This window comes from Filicampus tigris, chromosome 14 (genome assembly GCF_054856515.1).
Source record: "Filicampus tigris isolate MCC_2025a chromosome 14, RoL_Ftig_1.0, whole genome shotgun sequence".
In the NCBI taxonomy this organism is placed as follows: Eukaryota; Metazoa; Chordata; class Actinopteri; order Syngnathiformes; family Syngnathidae; genus Filicampus; species Filicampus tigris.
In genome coordinates this window covers 7,857,857-7,866,237 of record NC_141230.1, presented here as the reverse complement: position 1 = coordinate 7,866,237, position 8,381 = coordinate 7,857,857, and the positions used below count along the sequence as shown (strand labels likewise).

Here is an 8,381-nt window from a genome sequence, read left to right as displayed (position 1 = left end):
CGGCCTCCCTGTGTGGAGTTTGCATGTTCTCCCCGTGCCTGCGTGGGTTTTCACCGGGCATTCCGGTTTCCTCCCACATTCCAAAAACATGCATGGTAAGTTGATTGGACTCTCTAAATTGCCCCTCGGAGTGATTAAGAGTGTGGATGTTTGTCTCTGTGTGCCCTGCGATTGGCTGGCAACCAATTCAGAGTGTCCCCCGCGTACTGCCCGATGACAGCTGGGATAGGCTGCAGCACCGCCCCCCCCCCCCCCCCTTGTGAAGATGAGCGGTATCGATAATGGATGGATGGATGGATAGTTTACTTGATTATGGATGCACTTAAATTCGCACAAAGTGCATAGACAAAAACACCTAATAGAGGCACAAAAAACAAGTCATGTATCCAATTCAGTATCACGGAAATGTGATTTCATTTGAAAATAATATATATATATATATATATATATATATATATATATATATATATATATATATATATATATATATATATATATATATATATATATATATAATCTAAGATATTTAATTGTTCTACATTATAATGCAAACGTTCAATATTCTTGATAATTGAAAGACAATTGCTCTTAAAAAGGATGTACTTTGAATATTTTTTCTCAAACTATCACTATTTCATTGGCATGAAGAAGATACTATCGTTTGTCGTGACAGGCCTAGTGTAATGCAATTTTGCCTTTTTCTGTTAGGGAATTTTATTTTCTCGTTTTGGCAAGCGTTTGGTCTTCTGAACACCCACTCATCTACTCTCTGATCTCAAACTTGATTTTCTCTGCCTGACTGACACTTGGCATCAACACAAGGACTTTTCCCAACTTAACCAAAGAAAGTGTCCACAGTCACTCTGTCAGACCTCAGCTCATTCGTGTAGCCCTGCAAATTAACAGACCAACTTGCACTATAGCTGCTGTCTACCATCCACTGAAGTACACTGCACACTTTTTAAATGAATTCTCTGCCATTGTTCACACTTTTAACCTCTGTGATGTTCAGTTTGATTGTACTTGGTGATGTCAAAATCCATATGGACAACACCCAAAATCAAGTCACCAGATTTTTTACATCCTTTCTTGACATATTTGGACTATATAACAATGTCTGACCCCAAGCTGATATCATTTAATGTTCATTTATCCACCACCAAATCACCACCATGCAACAACTCCCGCTGTCAGTCACCATATCCTCTTCCGGAACGTTAATAACATTCACTACAAAGCACTGCAGTATTGGTTAGCTTCCATTCCGAACCATCCACTACCACTCTGTTCACTCCGTTTACCCACTTTCTCCGATGTTCAGGGTCCACACAGCAATATGGAATGATAATTTAATTTCCAACATGTTATGGTTGGACAATCCAACCGCACAAAAACATCCAGGCATTATTGTTCTGCGAGCTTTATATGCTAGTTACAGGCAAACACAGTGGTTTTTACCGACAAGGCGCGTTGCTTCGTGAAATGCCCGGATGTTCGGAATTGTCAATACTTTCTTGCAGTGCATGTATTACCGTTGACCAACTGTCTAAGAAGTAATTATCTTTTTAGCTGACTCATTATTGCCATAGTCCATTCATATTTTACTTGCCTGATTTTGACTTGACTGCGGTGCCGAGGGTCGGACATGGTTAACACTGACGCTAGCACGTCAAACACAGGGATTTCCTTTACTTGTACACCTCGCCTCCGGTCAGAGGTGTTTAATCGGGTTAATACGCATAATATCATCTTATTGTACTGAGTCGACTGGTCATTTATTCGAACAAAGTTACGCCCCACTCTCATTCCGCGTGAGCATGCTGCATGAATGTGTCATTGGTTTAGCTGTGTCTTCATTGGTTTGGAGTCTTCTTCTTCGTAGGTTTGGATGCTTTTTCGTTGGTTTAGCGGCTTCTTCTTCGTTAGTTTAAATTCGTATTTGTTTTTGGAGGCCACTGCACGCTTGCCACGGTGAGGGTATGATTTTATCAAAGGCATTTTATATTGCTATCGATTACGCGACTGATACATATTGATATTGAATTATCACCCTGACCTAAACAGGGGTCAACAACTTTTTCGAAGCTGAGAGCTACTTCTTGGGAACTGATTAATGTGAAGGGCTATCAGTTTGATACACACTTCTGAACTAAGAAATTTGTTCATATTACCTTTAATAATGGTATTATTAGGGCCTGACCTACTGAACTTAATCGGCCGATATAAGCTCTTTTTAAATTGTCAAAAATCAGCAAAAAAAAAGGATGATTATTTTTATTCAATTATTTATTTTTGCACACATTAACACACGACAACATAGGATGAAGATAATGACATCAATCCCCCCTCTGTTATCACCACCAACTTCAGAACAGCTTACCACTGAGACTGTTTTCTGTGACAAAGCAATAAGTTGAAATTCTTCAACAGCAAATCTTAAGCAATTTATGAAAACCTGGCCTCTGTCAACTTCACACCCAGCCTACCATACTCAGCCTTCCTTAGCCCAACTTTCACTACATTCTGTAATTTCCAACTCCAGTATAACTGACATTCAGCGTCTCATTAAAAAATTCAAGCCTTCAACCTGTCAGTTAGACTGTATGCTTACCCATCTTGCCAAAGCCCCTTTGTCATCGATCATCACGAGTTTATTCTGCTCTTCTCTCACCACTGGCCTTGTTCCATCAACTCCTAAAAGGGTTGCAACAACTGACTCTATCAACCTTGAAAACTTCTGCCGAATCTCAGACGAAACATGCGCTTCCTAAACCCTTCAAAAAATATGGTTGCCAACCCCTTTCACCAACAATCTGTCTTGAAGAGCTCCAGTCAGATTTACATCTCTGACACAGCCCTGCTGAAAATAAATAATGGTCTATAGATGCAAGTGAATTCTGGACTTTAAACCGTTCTCATCCTCCTTGACCTCAGCACAGGTCTGGACACTGTATATAACCAGAAGCGCATTAGTGGTGCGGAGGTATGCATGTGCACTGAAAATATTTAAAGTGCAATTTTGTGCCATCCTTGAATGGTATTTTTTTATGCAAGATCACTTCTTGAACTGGCAAAAAAATACAGTTTATGGTATATTTTCTCGTTTGCTTCTAACCCTTTGTTGTTGGGTTAGGATAGTGGCTTTTTCATACATGCATTGAAAAATGTATTATCAAAAATGAATATAGTAAGAGCACTGATTTTACACTTATGCATGCATTTGTCGATTTTTAAAAGCATTTTTGTCATACATTTGGTTAGGAAGTGCAAGATCCTATGTGACCCCCGAGTAGCACTGATGAAAAATTGTGGTCCACTGGGGTAAGTTGTCCCACAAGACATCTTTATGGACAAGCTTTTTTAGCAAAACTGTTACTGTATGTTCACACTTAATCTGCTTGTTATTAAGGGGATGCAACATCCTGAAATACATATTTCTATATTAGTCTGCCAAAAAACTTAAACTACCTTCCTGTAACGATCCTGAAAAAGAAAGATGTCTCAACCTACCCCTGTGTCCCCTATTTCTTCTCTGTTGGAAAATGTTGCCAGCAACGTAATGCAAGTACCATAATATTAGATGAATGTAATGTGATTGATTTTGATTACTTTTGGATTCCTCCAATACCAAGTATGCTGAAGACACACTTAATTAGTATCACTACAAAATATATATGTACATATTTGGCAGTCACTTATCGTGTAGTGGTGCATGCGCCTGGCTAGTGTGCAGGCAACGTGGGTTCAGTTCCCACTCAGTAACAGAGTCATGTCAGTGTGAATAGTTGTGTGTTTCTATATGTGCCCTGTGACTGACTGGTGACCAGTTCCTGGTGTGCTCTACCTTTTGCCCAAATTCAGCAATGATATGCTCCAACTAGGCTTGCCACCTTTCATAAATGAATATAAGGGATGCCCATCTCAGGTTCGTGACCCCTGTGCGATGGCGCGACCGTTATAGTGTTACATTTCTATTTGTGTCAATGTTTTTATCATCATCAGAAAACATCACAAAATGCATCTTACTCGCCCTTTGGCAGATGTGGAAAAGAAGGCATAGACCTTCAGCACAATATTTATTTTCCACAACTGCAATGGGAAGATCAAGAGCCTGCCTTACTATGTTGTGCACAATGTGCAGTTTCCTTGGAAGAGGTCATCAAGCTGGTGAAGACAGAGTTGTGAATTCTATAATTCACATTTGTTTTGTCTACACTAAACACTGTAATCTGACCAAATAAAAAATCAAATGTATCCTTCTATGCACGCTACAATCCCAGCAGCATACTCACATTCTCAGTGAAAATCAACCATTGTGTTTGTGACCCTGCATTTGGGACTGTAGTATTGAACTGCAAGGGGAAATATCTTCCTGTTGTCTTTAATTGATGCATCAGTCTGTGTAGAGAATCTACTTTATCTCATTTGAGAATCTTGAGAACTTCACCCACTGCTTTGTTCTGACCATAGTCTTTTTTTAAGAATTTTTGAATCTGGTAGAATCTTTTGATTAAGGTTTATCAGCACTGTCGTAGCTAAGGTTGCGTTTGACTGTGTGGTATATTACAGCAGCAGAAACCTAGAGGAGAAAAGACAATCCCAGGAGTCTTTATTTTGACATGAAAGTCAAGAATGTATGAAATGATCACTGAGAGTGAACACTGTTCATGCAGAATATAAACTTTTTGGCATTGAATACATCATTTGATATTTTTAATTAATCTATGTAATGTATCCCGTATATAGGCTATATATTTAAAAACAAAGCGGTTTCTCTTAAGAGCAATTGTGCAAAGATAGATAGGAAACTAAGTCGATCATGACATAATGTGTCTTACCGCACGAGCCTCATGAAATGATTGAGTCAAGAAAGACTCCTGACACAGGGGCTGGTTCTTCTGGTTGGTTGGTTCTTGCTGTCTGTTGTCAAGCAGCCCACTACGAGCGATTACTAATGCTCAGCCCAAACACTTTACAACTAGCTTTATACCAGTAATCAACTCCACTCACACTGTCTAACCAAGCAAACTTTTTCTCTTTTGCGAAAGTGGTGGATTAATATTAATAATAAAGAAGGGCGGCACGGTGGTCGACTGGTTAGCACGTCCGCCTCACAGTTCAGAGGTTCGATCCCGGCTCCGGCCTCCCTGTGTGGAGTTTGCATGTTCTGCGTGGGTTTTCTGCGGGTTCCCCGGTTTCCTCCCACATTCCAAAAACATGCATGGTAAGTTGATTGGACTCTCTAAATTGCCCCTAGGTGTGATTGTGAGTGCGGATGTTTGTCTCTTTGTGCCCTGCGATTAGCTAGCAACCAATTTCCGGATGTCCCCCGCCTACTGCCCGAAGACTGTTGGGATAGGCTCCAGCACGCCCTGCGACCCTTGTGAGGATAAGCGGTATAGATAATGGATGGAATGATAAAGAAAAAGGAAAAGTGGTCTTTAAAATACCATAACTTCCTTCATTCTTAACCTGGAGGAGCATGTGAGAGTTGTTGGTCCGATGAATGGTACATTTAAAAAAGCAAAAAAAGCAGAGTGATATGCCTTCTGTGCTTACCAAAGAAGCAGTTCAAGCTTACCGCATAAATGCAAAGTAACCAACTAAGCAACGAAGACGCTAAGATAGCGAGCCATTGCGAAGCGCTTCGCCACACTAAACTTGAGAACAGCCCGCGTATGAGCAAGTCTGGGTTGTCGTTACGGCCTACAATGGTAGCGTCTGAACAGAGCTCATCTGCGACACGAGAATTTGTTTTAAAGTACTGGTAACTTGTTTTTATCAAGATGCTGCTTTAATAAAAGTGTTAAAACAAACGTGAATACTGTGCTAAACAGATCCATCTTGATAGATCAATGTGATGTTTACATCAATCCCTGAGTGTCACATGGCTGTAACTGATCTGATTAACGGGGTGGGTCAAGTAAACGGCCGATCGGAATGGATCAGGCCACATGTAAACAGGTGACCAGAGGTCTTCATTCGGAATGATTTCAATCCGAATGACAAAAAAGTAACAAAAAATCTAAACCCGGCAAGTGAATACCAGTCACCACTTTCCCCTTTCCTTCATGTTGTTTTTCAACTAGCCGCGTTTGGAGGACACATCACAGTCAGCTCCCCTGCCGCTTCCTGACAGTACACCTGTATGCTGACAACGACCACGCGAGTGGAGTCAGGCAGCTCTTTGAGCTGTATGTATTTATTATTATTATTTTTCGGCCCAGCGCTGACTCGCCGCAGATTCGCCGGGGAGACAGACGACGAACGAGCGAGTCTTTTTCCCCCCGCATCCTACGACTTTCTTCTTTTTTTTTTAGACTACTGTGAAGATTTTTTTGGAAGCAGCGGATCGCCGATTACATCAGTCTCGGCCACACAACAACTCTGACACCTCTGTAGCCAACCTGCTAGTCCGGTTAGCATTAGCCCTAAGCGGCCTGCTAATCGCGGTGAGCCTGTTCAGACGCATAACCGATTCAGCCCGTTAGCTAGTCCCATTCCACCTCAGTCTACTGGCTCCCGCACTTTAGTAATAGGCGACTCCATTACCCGTAACATTAAGCTTCAAAATCCAGCCACCGTAATGTGTATTCCTGGGACCAGAGCACCCGACATTGAAGCTAATCTTAGGGAGTTGACTCGCAAAAGGACTAGACATCAGCACAGGGCTGTCTGAGCTACTGCGGCTGGCAACTGCTTAGTTTCCGACAATGACAATCTCACAAATGATTTTAATGCTGCTCTGTTAAATGCGCTTGACTCCGTAGCACCATTAAGACCTAAAACTCATGGACTTCAGGATATCCCCTCAGCACATCGCCCCCTGTATCGATGTAGTGGAGGTGGAGGGAGTGGATAACTTCAAATTCTTCGTAGTCCACATCTCGGCAGACCTTGCTTGGTCCACCAACATCTTCCAACAGGTGAGGAAAGCATATCAAAGGATGTTCTTCCTGAGAAAGCTACACCAAGCCCAGCTCCCCAACACCTGCTGATAAAGTTATACGGATCAACAATGACCAGCTGTTGCACAAGTTGGTTCAGCAACATTGAAAGACACGAGAGACCTGCAGCGGGAGGAGAAAGCAGCGGAGTAGATGATTGGATGTACACCACCCACCCTACTACTTGCAGGCTACTGTGGAAAGCCAGTGCAATCATTAAGTACCCTTAACCACACTCACTTTTCTCCACGCTTCCCTCCAGAAAATACCACAATGCATTAAAGTTAAAAACCATGAGGCTTAAACCAGGCTCACCAAGCTTTGAAAATGCATCTGAACCACCCACCACCCCGAGGAAGATCTAATGACGACACCCCCTTAACACGTGCAATATAATGAACAAGATGTGCAATATTGTCTGATCAAAAAATCTGTGCAATACCTGAAAGAAAATAATCATAATACTACCATCCATCCATTATCTGTACCCCTTATCCTCATCAGGTGCGTGGGTGTGCTGGAGCCTATCCCAGCTGCCTTTGAGAGGGGTACAACCTGAACTGATCGCCAGTCAATCGTAGCACACAGACAAACAATCATTCAAACTCACACACTTCATCCATCCATCCATTGTATGATTTATCCTCACTAGGGTCGCGGACATGTTGGAATCATGTGTTCGCTTGCTTGAGCATTCCGTTTATCACTTCCTCATACGTCGTAAACTAGTGATGGCATCTTTGCTATAACAATATACTCCATATCTCAGTACAATATAAAAATGCCTACATCTACCCTCTAAACGTTTACACTGTTGTTTTCTATTTTACATTTCCTCACCTGGTAATATGGTTAGGCGCAGCTCGGAGGGGTCACCAATCTGGTCACTGGTTGCTGCGGATTGTATAGAGGGATGCGCTGGTGAAGCAACGCCTGAGCCACCAGCAGCGGAGCCGGGACTGCAAGGTTTATTTGAAGTGTAGATGATCAATGTGCCCTTCAATTCACATTATTTCTTGGAGTTTGCGTCATTCTTCATTGATGTATGAGCCGAGTGATCCATCGTTAAGAGTTTTCATTTCGGTTGGGTCGGGCTGGCTGTCGTTGGCGGGGCCACCTGTTCCAGATGCTTGAGTTTGGCCGGTGTGGTTTTCTCAGTGTATTCTCTGTGCAGTTTTGTTTGTCTTTTTTTATTCACTTTATTTACAGCTCAGTGCACAGAGCTAGCATGGCATACATATATCTACTCCATAACCTGTAGCCATATGACACTGCATTTTTTTCATCATCCGTTATTTCTTCTTCGTCTCTTATCTCGCCATCTATATTATTTCTTGGCTTGGTTCCCCTAGTGTTCGGACTGAAACATGACAGTTGGATAAAACGGGCTTTGTAGTAAAATGCCCAGCTCTGTCGAATGATATTTATTCTAAC

The 8,381-nt window shown here is 41.9% G+C and overlaps 1 pseudogene; it reads right to left on the bottom strand.

Moving 5' to 3' along the window:
* Nucleotides 1-7,874: 7,874 nt before the first annotated feature.
* LOC147136187 (5.8S ribosomal RNA) lies at nucleotides 7,875-8,021 on the bottom strand (annotated as a pseudogene).
* Nucleotides 8,022-8,381: the final 360 nt, after the last annotated feature.